This window comes from Balaenoptera borealis, assembly GCF_965194805.1.
Source record: "Balaenoptera borealis genome assembly, chromosome: 9".
Classification (NCBI taxonomy): domain Eukaryota; kingdom Metazoa; phylum Chordata; class Mammalia; order Artiodactyla; family Balaenopteridae; genus Balaenoptera; species Balaenoptera borealis.
The window spans coordinates 13,497,162-13,515,073 of NC_138873.1; the positions used below are offsets into that span (position 1 = coordinate 13,497,162).

General features: G+C 39.2%; 1 protein-coding gene across 2 annotated transcripts in view; it reads left to right on the plus strand.

Moving 5' to 3' along the window:
* Positions 1 to 469: 469 nt before the first annotated feature.
* The window catches only part of RGS17 (regulator of G protein signaling 17), a 102,916-nt gene continuing 85,473 nt past the window's right edge, over positions 470 to 17,912 (plus strand). For both annotated transcript variants that reach the window (XM_082404669.1, XM_082404670.1), the window contains exon 1: positions 470 to 610. The gene's annotated coding sequence lies outside the window, so the exon portion shown is untranslated. The remainder of the gene's footprint in view (positions 611 to 17,912) is intronic.

Consider the following 17,912-nt stretch of genomic DNA (forward strand, 5'->3'; position numbering starts at 1 on the left):
CACGCAGGGACTGCTTCCACTGGGACCCCGCTGCTGCACCTGTTTTGTTCCTTAAAGACAGGATTCTGGTTTCAAACAGTCGCCTAAAGCGCGGGGTAAAATAACGCGGGCTGCGGGTGAACGTGAAGTTGAATGAGCCTGGGCGCGAGAGCCTGTCTCAGCAAGGGAGGTTCCCAGGTCTCCAAGGTGCCCGCGAAGCCGCGGACCCCCGGCGCCGGAGGCCGGAGCTGCAACCGAGCCCCTCCGCGCTGTGGGCGCCAAGCCCAGGCGAGCGCGCGTGGGCCTGGCGGCCCGGGAGGGGCGGGGGGGGGCGTGACTCAACCCGTCGCCCGCCCAGGAAAGAAGCTGCACCTCCGGCCGAGCCGGGCGAGGGGCTGCGCCCGCCCGCAGGGCGCATGCGCGCTGCCGAGAGGCTCCCGCTCCCTCCCCGCCCACCTCTCCCTCCTCCCCCTCCCCCCACCCCTCCCTCCTCGCCTCTCTCCCCTTCTCCTCGCCAGCGGGGTGCTGAAGTTGGGCGGATGGCAGCAAACAGGCTCCGCTAGAGGACCGAGCAGCTCAGCCTCGCGACCCCGGACCCATCGGTGCGCTGCCCACACCTCCAGGCGACTGGGTAAGATGTTGCCTCTGATACCGAGCTGTGCTAAGTAAATGACATCAAAATGTCTGCTTTGCACCGGTGGATGAATTTTTTAAAGGTGGATGGGGGGTTGCGGAGGTGAAGGAAAGAGGGGGCGGAGAGTGCAACTGCCTGTGCCCGGGCGGGGCAGTCAGCCAGCGCGGGGATCTCGGCGCTGCCCGCGGCGCCGCGGGAGGAAGCCGGGGCCGCGCCGCTGGTTTGGGAAGTTGGATCCCGCGTTGCAGCCTCTGCGCGGTCCGCTCGTCGCCCTCCGGCTGCTGCGGACCGGCTGGGCGAGTGTCCTGCCCGTCCAGGGAACCTTCAGTTGGGTCCCCGGCGGAGAGCTGGGCGCCTTGGGGATCCGGCAGCGAGGGCCGGGGGCGACGGGAGACCCCGCGGGGCGCGAGGACCTGCCGATTGGGGTGGCTGTTTGTTAGAAAAGCGAATGTGAAATTAACAGTGTCCAATCGACCGACCACCTCGGGGTGGTATTTTTTCTTTCTTCACCTTCGGGAAAATGCAGGTGGTGAAGGTGTGAGCCAGAGGGGGTGCAAAAATGCATACCTTGAGCATCGGTAAAATATCGGAGGTGTGTGGGTAGGGGGCGGGGGCCTCTTTTGTTCTTTCCCCTCCCTCTGGTCGGAGGGAAGGGAGTTCTAGTGTGCACCGCTTGAGGTAGGTTTCACAGCCTTCGAGGGGGCGAGGAGGTGGAACGCCTGCCAAGCCCCTAGCCGCTGCCCGGGTGGGTGTATCCGAGGCTCTCTTGCTAGAGGTGATGATGATTCTTTTCATTATCGATAGAATTACAGTTTAACAGCGGCTTGCCCGCCAGCCTTCCTCCTCCTCTCCCTCTTCTCGTGCTGCGGCAGAGGCTGGGTGCAGACACTCGGCCGTTTCCTCTACTCCCTACCTCCCTGTCTCTGTGAAAAATGTCGGAGGGCTTGAGGATGGCGGAGGGACAGAGCTGGCCTCGGCAGCCGCGGAGGGGAGACGCTCCTCGCGAGCGGGAGGCTGCTGGCAGGCCGTCCCGGGCAGCTCGCGCAGCCTCAGGAGTCGCTGGGCTCCTGGAGACAGAGCAAGGGTCGCCCGGCCAAAAGGATGCCAGCCGTGCGGGGACCCGCCCTGCGCCCTCCGCCTCCATGCGGAGCCCGGGACACCCAATCACCTGGGACAATCTCGGTCGCTCCGGCAAGACTGATCCTGGCTCCTGGCATAGTAGTTTTCCTAACCACTCTGACCCTTCGATAGACGTTTCCTTACTTAAAAGAGTCACTTGAAGGTTTGTCTAGAGAACTTTGCAATCTTCCCACAGTTGTTTCTTTTTCTTTTTCAAAATCGTTTTACAGCCAGACTATTTCCATCATGGGGTGGCTATCACAAACAATAGAGAGAAATCTTGTAGTTGGATTCCCATTTAGAATAAGCGTTTCTGAGACTGCCATCTGCATTTCCGGCGTTCATACATACTGGTTTTCCTGGTGATGAACCCTCTGAAAATCATTTAATTGGAGAAATGAGAAACAATTTTCACTCCTGTAATGAAAATTAACGTTTTTCTCTTGGTTTCATAGCTGCTAGACGTTATGTGTGTTTAATACTTTTGAAAGCTGTGAAACACTTTGGGTAAATTGTATTTGTTTCTAAAATCCTTTGTGGCAACAATAGCAGGTATCTATGAAATATACACTTTGCACTGATATCTAATGAAAAGGTGATTTGTACTCATAAATTCAAATGAATGAGCAGTTTGACCTCCTCCAGTTAAGTTACTATTATTAAGCTGTTTCTTCTGTTAGCAGGAACTAAAACAGTAATTAGCATACTCACGGGAGAGGAGACTTATTCACTATTTTAATAATCTTAAAAACTATATTTAAAGAAATCGTGGTAGGGTAGTTTATTTACAATTTTTAGAAATGAGAAAACAAGTGTTTATTACTACAAAGGATTAGATGGTATCATTTATTAAATAAGATGAATCGCCATGGCAATGACACCTGATCTCAGAGCCGTGGGCACTCATCCTTCCTCCTGAATTTGTAGTCTGAAAGATTAAGAGAACCACCTAATTTACAGAACAAACAACATAAGGTGTCTGTTGTGGCAGATTCTACCCTTTTTGCTCTGGTTCCTCAACTACTCCTTGGTGTTTAGTGGCCATGGAAGAGGATTAACAAGGAGGTTAATTTGCTATTCCTGTTCGTTAATAAGGCATCCATTTTCCTGCTCAAATAGATCTCTCTCTGCTTTTAGGGCTCTTCCTACAGGGTCCTAATTTATTTGAACTCATAATGTTGAAAGTCTAAGTCATTATCATTTCTATGGACTTCGTATACTTTTTAATAATAATAATTAAAAAAAAAAACCAAAACATTCCTTAACATTTCTTACCACTAGGGCCAGGAGCTTTGAAGAAAAAGAGACATGTACATATCCTCACCCATGTGACCTTATTATAACAGCCAGATCTAAAACTAAATTGATAAAAATTCTGGTTGACTCACAGACTAAAAAAAAGTAAGAAAGCATTTACCTGTTAATTTACAGTTGTAGAGATAGTGGCCTTCATATTAGAAGCCCATTTGCTGAAAGGCGTGGGCTTTTCTGGAAAAGTGAAAGGTGGACATGGATGAGGAAATATGGAGCCAAGATGGATGGGAACCCATCCAACTGCATTTCTGCTGAGAAGCCTTTTTCTGATAGTGTATCTCTGCTTCCTTAACAAGGAAAATATTGCACCACCCAGAAGGGCAAATGCAAGGACCACTGTACACCCAGTGGATGAGAATAATTCTATGTGATGTTAAAAAGCATTTTATTTCATCTGATTACTACAGGTAGAGTATAAGCATGAATTCATTGTAGAGGCTTAAAACTGTATGACATTTCCAGGGGGTGTCCTGGATCCTTGGAAATATTATACGTTTTTATGGAAGGCTTAAAGAAATAAAAGTGTCCTTAGATGTAAGTAGCCAGGTCGTTTGATATTAGGTTGATAGATACTCTCACCTTCACTATCTCTTCCCATCTCCACTTACCCCCCAAAGACTTCCCTAATATCCAAAGAAATTCCTTTATACTGTTATTCCTGCTGTTGTGCCGATACCTAGCACAATATCTGGCAAAAGGCAAGTGTTAAATAAGAACTTATTCAATGAATAAATTTTGCAGAATTAGCATGGTTCACAGAAGACTTCCAAGATTTTTACTTTTTTTTTTTTAGAAGAGTGCTCATATTCATTACAAATATACTAGTTTGAGATTCTAAAGATCATGTTCATGGTCCTACATCTTTGGAGGAAACCATTTTTAGAACTGTCACTTTGTGAATATGCATGTTTTTCCTATAATATTTCTATTGCTGATCTGTTTCCAAACAAAGTTTAAATTACCTGTGGGCAGGCATGGACATAATGAACACGAGCTTTGGGTCAAGTTGACCTTAGCTTTTGTCCTGGCTCCTCCATTTAATAGCTCTGTCGCCATGGTCAAGTTACTTACCAGCTCTGAGCCTCAGTTTCTTCAGATATAACAGCAGGGATAAAGACCCACTTCCTAAGATGTTTGCAAGCATAAATGTAGTGCAAAGTGTATAAAGTGCTGAACATGTGCCTCGCATGTTTCCCAATATCTAAAGAACCGCTATTGAACATATGGGGAAATTTACCACAGGTTCGTTTCCTATGAATAAATAGGCCATTTTTTAAAGAATTAGAATCATATTGTAGAGCTTCATGCTTGCTTTTTTAAACAACTGACATTACTTTGTTGATGTTTCCCAAGAAATTGGAATTGGTATTTTTGATACAATTTAGTGACTGCAAAATAATTCATCTTATGGCTGTCAATTTATTTGGCTATGCTTTCTTTTTTGAATGTTGACCTTATTTACAATATTTTACTGTTTTAACTGATGTGCATCCTAAGTTGTAGGCTTTGTCTGCATATCTATGGCATTTTTTCCTTTAGGCTTGATAATTAGAACATCTAGTTCTCACCAACAAAATATCATCTTTTAAAAACTCTTTGCTAAATCTAAATGCCCATGGACAGATGAATGGATAAAGAAGATATGGTACATATATATAATGGAATATTACTCAGCCATAAAAAGAAATGAAATTAGGTCATTTGTAGAGATGTGGATGGACTTAGAGTCTGTCATGCAGCGTGAAGTAAGTCAGAAAGAGAAAAACAAGTATCGTATATTAACACAATAGATGTAGAAAGATGAACCTATTTGCAGGGAAGGAATAGATACGCAGACATAGAGAACAGACATATGGACACGGCGGGGGATGGGGATGGTGGGATGAATTGGGAGATTAGGTTTGACATAAATACACTACCATGTGTAAAATAGATAGCTATTGGGAACCTGCGGTATTGCACAGGGAGCTCAGCTCCGTGCTCTGCGTTGACCTAGATGGATGGGATGGGGGGGAAGGGAGGGAGGTCCAAGAGGGAGAGGATATAGGTATACATATAGCTGATTCACTTCATTGTACAGCAGAAACTAACCCAACATTGTAAAGCAATTATACTCCAATAAAAAATAAATAAATATAAAAAATAAAAAAATTGTCCTAACTTGATAGGTGAAAATGATATTTTTCAAACTTTTAATTCTTTGGTTACTAAGAATGCTGATAACTTTTTTGACATGCTTATAGCCATTTTTTTCTGTCTCGAATGCTTGTTCAAGTCTTCTGCCCATTGTTCCATTGTATTCTGAATGATTTTATTATTTGAGTGCTAATGTTAATTTTAAAAGACAAGGCAAAAGCAAAGAAAGGAAATGCTTAGTGACAAAGAAGACACGTGGCAAAGACTACAGAGATCTTTGTGGTTGAAGGGCTGTAGCTCAAATGGAGAGGCACGGACATCACCAAAGGCTGGAGGTGGATCAGCCACAGCATTAGGGTTGCTATGTTGTCCATAACATGCTGCCACCTGCCACCATTCTGGGGCCTTCCAAAGTGCACAGTTCCTTTTACTAGTTGAGGTCTGTCATTTTTCTGTTTGGGTACTATGTGCACACACTCACACCTTACTAACAAGAAGCATGTACATCACATGACAAGTTCTCAGAATTTCATTGATTGTTTCTGCCAGTTGCCAATGTTCCAGGACAACTTTTGAGTTTTCCTGAGATAAATGAGATTAAAAGGAAATATGGGAGTAGATGGAGGTCCTCTAGAGCATTAATTGAAGTTTCTTATCAGAATGAAATCAATTAAGCTTCATTATAAGACCATGTCATATTAGAATCCTGTCTTATCTCATTTTTAAACTGGAGGTGAAATTTAAATATTTAAAAGTTGAGACTAATCTAGTACCTGAATGAGCTCTGTATCTGTAGTGTTTCACACGATTCAGTGCTCTGATAAGTTCTCGGTTTTGAATTTTTAAATTCTGCGGCTATTGACAAATTTGGTTTCAAAAGCTTAAATATTTAGCTTGGAAAATCTATAAAGTCCCTTAGATATTAAACCACCTAGAAAGTGTAAAATTTTAGAATTATTGCTGGTTCCAGTTTATCAAATATAGTAAAGCCTCAGTAATTCAGAATCAGCAAACCTGGAATCTGTAATGAACAGGAGGCCCCTGTAGGAAAAGCAGTGAGCTCTGGTGGAACAGAAAAGCTCGTTTCAAATAGACCTGGATTTGAGTTCTTGCTCTACTGTTTTCTAGATGTGCAGGCTTTTGCATTGAATTATATAAAAGCTTTATACTTGAAATTCTAGAATGAGCAATAAACATCCAAAATCTCTCTGAATTCCTTAAACTTTGTATTTGAGATTTTTCAAAAAAAAATCTCTGTGTCAATAAATATAACTTTATTATAGACAATGAATGTGGTTCACAAAGCAAATATTGACTTCCTTGGATTAGGTCACAGCCTTTTCTCAGTACTTCTGATTGGCTATTGAAATACAAAGGTTTTAATTCAAGAGCCATGGCATTAAAAGAAAACAGACACAACCCAGGGGAAATTATGACATAAATGAAATGAGCAGGTAAGTGTTTATTTCATTTCTTTAATTATCTCGGGTCTTCCCAATGGCATCGTTAGTTAAATCCAGTGAGAACCTTTTGTGACAGTTGACAACATTGTCTGTATCTCTAGTATCAATAAACGGTAGGGGCTTGTTTTTTTTGGTGTATTATGACAGGCTATCTATTCTAGAGATTTTAAGAGTCCATTTTGGTTCTAGGAAAACTACCCCATGTCTCCACCCTGTTTCCCTCAACTCTTCTACTTTTTTCAGGCTTCAATTAATCAAAATCAACAAATATTTGAAGGTCTGCTATAAGAAAAGTAGCAACCTATGCAATTTAATTTAGACGGTGTGAAAAAGCATATGGAAAATTGCCCTTGAAAGAAAGAGACTTTAGAAGCAGCTTATGCAATTTGGTAGAAAGAGTGCAAATTTTGGATTCAAATAACCAGAGATTTAGCCTTAACTTTGTTGAGCCTTAGTGTCATTATCTGTAAATTGAAGACTGATTGTACATACCTTAAAAATGTTGAGGGAGTAAGTGAAATTATGTCCATAATTTGTCATGTATTGACAATCACTATGCAACTGTTATATACTGTACTAGAATTAAATAATGAAAAATAAACCCAAGAATAATTAAAATAATAAATAAAATAATTAAAATAAACCCAAGAAACATCCTGTAGATAAGTGCTTGAAGGGATTTTCATTTCTTACCAATGTTTGTCTTAACTAATGGGTCCTTATTAATGTTGAGGCTGCTCTCCATGTGTCTGCTGTGTAATTCTTTCCTGACCAACTTGTTTAACCAACCTGTTAAGTGAACATTCATTCATTCATAAAATTCTTGAGCACCTACTATGTGCCAGGCTCTGTGATATGATTTTGGATGCAAAAAAATGATGCAACATGGCCCCTTTCCACAAGTTCACATAGAAGCTTCTTCGACTTAGTATTATTTTGCTTTCGTCAGGTGAGCACTGATCATTGTAAGTTTACAAGTCATAACTAGATACGACATGGAAGTAATGAGCAAGGATCTCCTTCGGATTTAGGAATTTTAGTTTCATTGACCTCAAAGTGTAGAAATCTCTGCTCCTTCTACACTTTGAGGTCAGTGAGCCTAAAAGCTGCTAAGCAGAGGCTCAGATAAGGGGAAGGGAGAGCAGGAAGTGGCTCTGCTGGTGGATGATTTACCAACCACCACCATGTCCAAACAACAGAAGACTCAAGGCTCAGCCCTCTTTGTGAACCCTCCCCAACTCCCAATTCTCCCTCATTAAAGTGAACAAATTGTCTGCATATATGTGTACTGTGCCTTTTTCCCCCTCACTTAAAGGCTACCCTGGGTAATCATCATAATATAATTTCAGGTATGTTAAAATGTTGGGGGAGGGGGTGAGCAAAGGGAGATAGAGAAAGTGATAGCCCCACCCTTCCTAAGGATCCACATTTCCCATACAATAAAAATATTATAATTTTTTATCCCGATATTATTACAGTTCTTTCATTGATAACAATCTTTTTGTAATATAGTAAGTTGACCAGAAATCCAGAATAATCTTTTCAGATATGAAAAAAAAAACACATTTGATTTTGAAGAAAACCATCTTCAGCACCTACTTGTTGAAATCACTAGAGTGATCTCGAAATCTAGCAACTGGATTTATCCTGATCTAGGATGATTTGATACCATTTATAAAGTCAAGATGAAGACTTCAAGTCCTTCCTAGCAAAATGTTGTGAACATGCAGTTAAATTGCCTGTATATGGTGATGAAAGATATTGACATTATGAATGACTTAACTTGAAAGTAAGCTAAACCCTCATTTCAGCCACCAAATTTAACTCGCTAATCATTAAACCTTTAATTGGGCTGTTAATAAGTAACTATATGTGCTAATTTGGGGTTTCAACCTATTTCTTTCTCAATTTATTTCACTCAGCACCACCATACAGCATTTTGCTGGTGACCTATGAGTTTAGCATGGTCAAGACTCACTAGATAAAAGCACAGGAAAAATGAATATCTTTTTTGAAGGTACTAAGGCATGGTTATGCTATAAAGCAATATAATAACCAATATAATTTATAAACTGTTATGACTAACTGAATGCTGCATTTTGAATTAGAGTATTAAATACTTTAATGTAAATTAGAGTACTAAATACTCCTGTGTGAATTGAAATATAAAATTTTTCCTTCCCTACTGTTTGGGTGGAATGTAACATTTCACTTCCCCATGTCTCTCTTACAGTATTACTAGCAGCAGTGGTAGTAGGAGTAGTAGAGATATTTCTACAGAGATAAATTGAAGAGGAAGGAGTATAATTTCTTTTTGTACATCAAACACTTTACAGAAAAATAGGTGTTTATGTTATTTTATATAATTTTTAGGATAGTCACACAATTTTGTGCCTGAAATTTAAAACATATCAAGAACTCAAATGTTAAATCTGTCAGGGAAAAACACGAAAACAAAAAAAAACCCTGCTGTTTTATTTCATTCTGCTGGCCAAGAATAAACTGGCCTACTGTTCTTATATTAATTCACTTGCTTCTCAGAATAATCCTATGAAGTAGGTTCTATCATGTTGGTCTGTCTCTCTGTATTTTATAAACAAGGAAACTGAAGCAAAGAAAAGTTAAATAACTTGCCCAGAATTAGTCGCTATTAAGTGGCAGCCTGTGTCTTTAACTTCATTTCTGCGGATTCTAAGACTTGATCCTCAAGACCAGGGATTGGCAAATCACAGCCAATGGGCAAACATCTGGCCCACTGCCTATTTTTGTTAATAAAGTTTTATTGGAACACACACACACACAAGAATAAACTGGCCTGATTGTCATATCTCTGCTAGTTTATGAGTAAATGATGTTGACAATTTTGATTCAAGCTATTAGAGCCCATGTTTTCTTCATCAGCTCATGCCCAGTAATCTGAATTTTTGCTGTTGAAGAAATATTTCAGACTAAATTACCTTTAGTAAATCCAGTGTTTAATGACCCGCCTATATTTATATAAGTGATGGATTTAGTTGAAGGATATATTTATGTATAATTTTTAATGCTGAAAACCAAGGGATAGAGAAATCCTTGTATACTGGAATCGTTGCCAAAATTTAATATTTTGAAAAGATGTTTTATGTGTCAATGTTTGAGAATATGGGTGTGTTTTCCCTTTTTGTTTATGGGTTGAGAGCAGGAAATAACTGACCTGATGCCTGTGCAATCATAGCCAAGCGCTGGGGAGGGGATGGTACATACTTGAGAATCCAAGGGGAGACACCAATGAGGTAAGAAAGAAAGTCAAGTAAAAAACAGGAAGGCTGGGCTCAGAAAACGAGACTATTAGCTAAAAACTTATTACATCTTAAGGTATGATATCATTCAGTACATTATTATGTAACTCTGCTGTATTATGTAACCACCTCCAGTTTCATAAATTCGTGTGACCTAATCTTAAGAAGGTAATTTTTTCCATTAATTCAGTAATTTCATTGACTGAACATCTGAGTAATACAAGTGGTGTGTCATGAGGTAGAATTTCATTAAATAAATGTTAATTCCAGGAAGGAAAAAATGTACAGCACTTTTCTTGACCTGACATAGGTTATGATGAATAGTTACAAAATTCTTGTAGGTGATACCCAAATTCAACCACATTGATAAAAAAATCTGCTCCAAATTTTCTATTTAAATGTAACTACTCCTAAATCCATCTTATATAAAATTAACTTTATTTTTGTGACATAAAGGGATCTTTACACTTTGCTTTATAATACCAGCAATGAATAAATGCCCATGTGAAGCTTTGTTTTATTGAGCAGTGGGCAGTACAATGACTTAATGTCTAAACTATTTATTAAGACTTCGGGGGAGTGACAAGTGTGCTTGAAGGAGATTATTTTTAAGGACATGTGGATTTATGGCTTAGTAGGAACACTGAAAATACTTATTTAGTGAAGCTGCTTATTACAGCCAAAATCAGCATTGGCACTGAGTATACTGGCCTCTGACCACTAGCCCCAGGAAAGTCCCAGTCTGGTTAGGTCTCAGGAAAAAAGAAGGAGGTCATGTGCTTGAAAGTACAGCTCACAATCTAAAAAATTAAATTATGAACAGGCAGAAACAATGGAAAGAGAGAGTGGTCTTTTGGTGCACCTATAAATATGCCTGCGTGGGTCTGATTTTCCAAGTGTTTGCATTTGATTCACCACTTGCCTTCATGTTCAGCTACTTAGTCCTTTCACCCTTTTTGTTTCCTGCCTCCTTATTCACAATTAATGCAACTAACTAGAGCCTTACTCTGGAATTGGGAATAGTATAATTAAATAAATCATAGCCAAGGCTAAAGGAAACTAAAGACTAGTTGAAGAAAGAAAATATGTATGTAAATTGGGATTACTGTTATATTCTAGGAGCGAAATAAAATACTGTGAGGAATTTTAGATTCATTTTAGATGGCCAGACCAGGATCTGGCAAAAGTTTATTTGAGGTGGTAATATTTTCTCAAACTATTGAAAGTCGGAAATTTTTTTTTTAACATCTTTATTGGAGTATAATTGCTTTACAATGGTGTGTTAGTTTCTGCTGTATAACAAAGTGAATTAGCTATACGTATTGTATATATGTGCCACATCTTCTTTATCCATTCATCTGTTGATGGATACTTAGGTTGTGAAAGATGGAAATTTGACAGGCAAAGAATGGCCTTCCAGGCTCAAAGACAATGTAAAGAAAAAAAAGCACAGGACTAGGAAAAGTTGAAAAATACTTTGTGGCACAGTTTTCCAAAAATATATAGTACATGCAGGAAATCACAGGATAAAGCCAAGAAGGAGACAGATACTGGCAGGTGTTAATATGCAAGTGAAAAGCTAGCATTGTCCTTGACAGACCCAGAGCGCCATGGGCACCATATGAGTAGGGGATTACAGGGTGAGGACTGTGCATGTCAGGTCTGGGCAGTGGGGATGAGAAAGGCAGCAGGAAGACGGGTTCAGCCATCCAGGTGAGAGAAGATGAGGCCTGAACTGGGAAATGGCCAAAGGCCAACCCAAGGCAGTAGGAAGATGATGTCATGAAATCACGTTCCACTCAGAACCTTCAGGATTTGGTCACCAATGAGATTTAGAAGATGTGAAAAGGCCCTTAAAGCTGATTTAGAAGATTTGAGCCTGTGTATCTAGGTAATACAGATGCCATTAAGACCTGGAGAAACCAAACTGACGAAGAGGTTAGGGAGGAAATAAGCTGAGGTCAGCTTGGGGAAGGGTTTGCCACACCCATCAGAGTTCTAGCAGATGTTTCGCAGGCTGTGGATTAAAAGCCCGGTTGATTCAGTAGGAAGCAGCAGGTCTGCTCTTAAGCTATGTCAATAGAGGCACAGAGTGTCTAGAATGAAGTTGATGACACTTCTGCAGTATTCTGCATTTTTCAAACCATAACTAGAATACTGTTGTGAACTTCTTTCCTCTGGACACCGTGTTAAGAGGTTTGCGATACAGATGGTTAAATGAACAAAAGCCAGTAATTCATGTGAGAAGTGATTATTGGAGGCATTTGTACTTTCTTAACCTGGAATAGAGTGGTCCCCCTAGAGAATATGTGTGTTTCTCCATTTTGGGAAGAGCCATGTGAAATGATTAGACTCATTTTAAATTGCCCCAATGACATAATGGGAATAATAAAACCATATGGCAGAGTTGTAAGGAGATAATATGGGCAATGCCCTGGCACACATTTGGCATTTAGTGTATCTTAGCTCCAACTGTTACTCTTAAAAATAGCATTAGAACCAGTGGGCACATGTCACTGAGATAGATTTTGCCATCCTATTAGGAATAACTTTTCAAAAGTCGAAGCTGGCTTGGTAGATGGGCTGCCTTGAAAAGTGGTAAGTTTACTGTCAAATGCACAATGGACAAAGAGCTGGCAGAGATGTTATAGAGGAGAGTGAAGGGTTAGGAGGGTAAAAACTGCAAGCCTTCATTCTGACTCCAAGGTGCAAATTGTTCCAGGGAATTTGGAATGCAAACTCAGGAGAGAGGCTAAAGCTAGAAATAAACCTTGAAAATCTTTTACTTAGAGGTGACAGTAGTAAGTGATTGCCAAAGGAAAACGTGTAGAGAGCAGTGAGAGCTTAGAATAGAATCCTGGAGGATATCTACATTGAATGAGCATGTGGGAAAAGAAGGAAACTAAAATACATACATATATATATATATATATATATATATATATATATATATATATATACATTCATACATAAGATGGTCAGAATGAAAAAAAAAGTGATAAAAAGAGAATGAAGACACTGTAGTATACCACGAAACCAAGGAAGTGGAATTGTTTTTAACCAGTTTTCTTCATATTTATAGTAATCTTCTAAAAAGATTGGAAAAGGGAGACAGTTTAAAGAAGGAAGAGCAGCTGAGTTATGTCACGTGACAGAAAGGGTACGATCAGGACCAAGGCGACACGTTAGATTTTGCAATGAGGAAGTTACTTGTTATTGTCTAGAAAGCACTTGTGATTAATGATTTATACACTTTCTATTTCCAAAAGGTTTGAGGCAGCTTAAATAAAAGCACTTTCACAGAGGGCAATGAAAATTAAACAAAATAAAGATAAGAAGCCACAAAGAGAAATAAATGGGGGGAGGGAGTGAATGGCCACAAGACATGGGTAGGATTGTTATCTTGTTATCATAACAGGAGCACTACATTTCAGCTCTGAGGTTCCAGCAGCCAAAATAAAAGGGTTTACAGGACAGGTTACCTAGAACCCGTTAATGAAAGAAAACAGTTTTTCAGGAGCTTTTTTTTTTTTTTTATTCACCCGGCACTAAGTTTTGTGAATTGTATATTCTATGGATTCTTAGATAAGGAACAGTGACATATTAGACAATGGGTCAACAGTGGTTCTGCTGAATCAGGTGCAGGCTTGCTTTGAATTGCTGTTTCTTTTTTAAGCCCTTGAAGGTCAAGTATATAGTATTAAGATGAAGTCTGTAAAAGCCAGTAAGGCATTGATAATTTTAGACGAGCCGGGCATCTGGATACTCCTGAGTCTGAAAAATCGCATATAAAATAGCATTAGAGACGAGGGCATCCTAAACAGGAGATACTAGGACAGTTCCAGGAACACGGGGGAGAGAGGGCACTATGTGCCTTGAGACCTCAGGTCCTTTGCACATCCCACCCCCTCTAGCTAAACTACTGTCCTCCTGATCTTTCTCATCACCCACATTTCAGTTCAAATGTCACCTCTTTAAAGAGACCTTTTCTGTACTCTCTGACTAATGTTGGCCCTTCTTTATTCCTTCCTTCATCTGTCACTTTTTCATAATAACCTGCTTTATTTAATTCATAGCACTTACTGCACTGTTAAGTTATTTTATTTATTACCAGTCTCCCTCCTTCCAACAGAGAGAATGTAAATTAGTACACCAGACAATGCCAGGAACAGAGTAGGTGCACCATATGTGGAAGGAATGAATGTTTTGTGGATGGGGAGGAACTCAGTTCAGTATCGATGTGATAAACTAAATGGATGGTAGTTCTGGCAACAGAGTCAATTCTCCCTAAAGTGCTAGCTGAGAGGAGGAGGAGGATTCTGATCATGACAAATTTTGTGCTGGGAATTTTAAGAACACTGGGGCTTGGGAGAAGAGCACAAATTCTCTGTACATTTTCCTTTCCACTCACGAAGCAGGGGTACTGATATGAATGGTATGTTCATGAACATTCATTCATTGATCAGGGTTCTAAGGGGAGGAGCTTAGGGAAGCATACCAAGGGCCCTACATTGTGGCAAATTCCCTTTTCTTCTACTTTTGGATACGACTGTTTAACATTACCCACTTAACTTTTGAAGAACATCTTTCAAAAATATCGTATGCTATTTTAGCATAAATCACGTTGCAGGACTCTTTCTAAAAGTAAATAGCTATTAGGTGCCTCTGCTGTTATGATCCCTCCTGGCAACGAACAATAAAACCCCTATTGTGTTAGGGAGTGTCATTGTTGGGGGAGGGGGCACGTGTATGTTGGCAGCCCAAGGAATGCATCAAAATGGCCTCAAGTATAAATCAAGTCGCTAACATACAAATAGAAAAGCAGAGGTGCCCGTTGAGAGAAGCTCCTGCATACTGGAGAGGAAACCGGACCCAACGGATGCAAGACTGAGGCCAGAACAGGAGGTGAGCCTGAGAACACATGGAGCATAGACTAGTTGCTTGAACGAACTATGGAGAGGAGAGGACTAAATAGAGAAGAGGTCGTGGCAGCTTGAGGTGGGCAGCAGAACCCAGGAAAACTTGTTTTCAACATTTATTTTAGGTTTGGAGAGGACTAGGGTTGTTGGCAGTGAGAAGCAAAATCATCAATGGAGAAGGTTTGGGGAGAATGCCATGAAATTTCTTGGAGCACCAATTTTATTCATTCCAGAGAAATGTAAAATGTTTCTATATCAAAATAAAAACAAATATTAGGAAACAGCGTATAATATTTATCATTCATTCATTCATTTAATGTTAGACCTAATGCTTGGAAGGAATTTTGATTACTTGAGCCCTATTTTGGGCTTTGCTTCCAGACTCTAAGGTACAAGTCTGGCATTTTAGAGGTAGTGGAATTTCCCCAAAGTTATAGACAGGCAAGGGATTTTAGAATCATAGAGCATAATAAGCTCAAAAGGCACCTTGAAACTATCTGAGTCCACAAAAATAATGGGTTCTTTTTTTCCGTCATCTCCTCATCTCTAATATTTTAACTCATAGGCAGAAGAAAGATGTCGTGGGACAAATATTACAAATTGGTTTTTTTTTCTAATGGCTTTACTGGAAGCATCCAAAATGACAAAAAGTGTTTTCAGCTTAGAAGAAGGCAGAATAAAAAAAATAATCTAGTTTTCCTTGCATGCTGAATGAGGAGTTTTGATCATAATATTAACTATATTACTTAGTCATTTACCAAATGTTTGGCTGTTAAAATAAACAAGTAAACAAAGAATTTCCTACTTACAGTTTGTTAAATTGTTCCACAGGGGATGTTGATCTAACAAGTGTTGCCTTTGTGTAATGAGCAAAAGTAAATTACCATAGTTTTGACCAGGTATGAATGCAAGTTTCAAAATGAAAATGAGTGTCAAAAGAAGTCACAAATTCATTCGGAAAGCAGCTTTTTGAATGCAATATGAAATAAGGTTGATTTTCATATATGTTCATTCTCTTATTTGAAGGCAGAGTAGTGAACTGTCATTCAAAAGTAGAGAGATAAACAGGAAATTGAAGTTCAGATAATAGAAATTAAAGGAAGAAATCAGTGTTTAACTGCAGCTCTTTCAAACCACAGAACAGAAACCAAATTCGCCTTCTGTAATGTTTTGTGGTTGGTTGTTTCTAATGTCCCACTCCATTTGGCTTCCATAGGAAAATCTGGGAAGGAAGAACAAGTGATTTTGGAAAAAAGTTGTAAAGTAAAAGGAATTGATGCTGAATGAGAGGCAGAATTTTTACATATGGTTCATCCAGTGAAGTTTCTCTTTTAACAAATGCTTATTGAGCATCTACTATGTGCCAGGCTCTGTTCTGGGAGATTCAGATTTAGAGAACAAAACAGACAAAAATGCCTGCTTCCATGAGGCATATATGTTTGATCTTTGATTTTTTTAATTGACGGATAGAGGGAATCCTTTGTAAAAGCATTCAGGGTCCTTTGTAAAGCTGGGTTATCAAATATATGTACAGATAATGTATTACTAATAATATATAGTATATGCATATGTTATATATATATATTTTTTTCTTTTACTCCTCCATTAATTGCAAATAAATGAGGCTAAATGAGAGAGTACCAAAGGCATAGTGGCTGTATCAGACTGAAATATAATGGGAATTTTCTACATTTAATTCTTTAAGAAACTGACATGACATCAGTCCATTTCAAATCAATATATTGTACTACTCCAAATATATTAATTGCAGTTCAGAAGATACCAGAATGAGAGGTCAGAGGAAGGAGAGTCCACTATCCTGCCTTCTCTCATTCAAGGAAATATAGAGCTGATAACATCGCAAGTTCTGGGCACCAGGGGGAGAAGTGAGCTCATTTTTTCTTAGGCTAGAAATCTGACTTCCCTCCAGGAATTTCCCAGGAGTGAGCTGCCTATTTTATCTTTATCCCTTAGCTGTTTCTTGCATTTGCCTGCCAAACTTGCTTCCTAGTGTTCTGGGCTCTGAGATATATTTCAGAGAATTTAGAGCATAATTCACTGATGTAGAATTTTGAGGAACATCAGAAAATTTAGATCGCATTTAACAGAGGTAGAAAACCAAAAGGAATATGTTCCTGAAATGTGTATTTAGGCAATAAGATAGGAATGCAGTTTTACTGTGTCTGAGCTCTTGGAAAAAATTATATATGGAAGGAGCATAATGTGCAGAGCCAGAATGGGAGTGAAACGAATAAAAATGAATAAAGCTGTAAAAGAGAAGAGGCAGCTTAAAATTATGAGGAAGGATGTGGTACTTTTTTTTTTTTTTTTTTGACAGGTGTTTAGCAGATTGCCCTATAACTGACATTACTCAGAGTTTCCAATTATATTATAGGAGAAACAATATTTCCTAAAAGAACTCACATGAAGCAATCTGACCTCCCCTTTTACCTGTGATTTGTTTTGGTTCATAATGACATATGCAGAATCACAGAATGGCTTTGTTTTCAAGGATGGCATTGAAGCAAGAACTGATGAACTATCAAGAGCTGTTAGGGATTTGATCGCTACCAAGGGGAAATGACGGAAAGAAATCTGAATGTATTCCAAGAAAATAAGTACCTAATGCTCTGGTTGGTATTTTATTTGTTTTGCAATGATGGACTTTACAAATTTACAAGTATTCCACCTCCACTTGGCGATAATTTAAGGCTGAACACAGCAAGTGATATTTTTACAGCTGAAACTTTTAAATAATAATTTTTAAAGTTATGTGTTTTGGGATGGCATTAAAATTTAATTCTCATAGTGCCTGATATGATAGAAAATATGGTATAGACTTTAAGAAGTTTATTTTTACTAGTAATTGTTTTATACAATATGAAAATTTTATTATAGAATTTATTTAGTTTAACTTAAAAGAACAGTTAAAGACTTCATAGTGAGATGAAATCAATTTAAAGTGTTAAACTTGTGTTGAACTTGTTTTTTGACACTTTACATATAACTATAATATTAGATGTTTGCAAAAAACTTGGTGCACCAGTGGTTCTGAGTATACTGCTAAAAT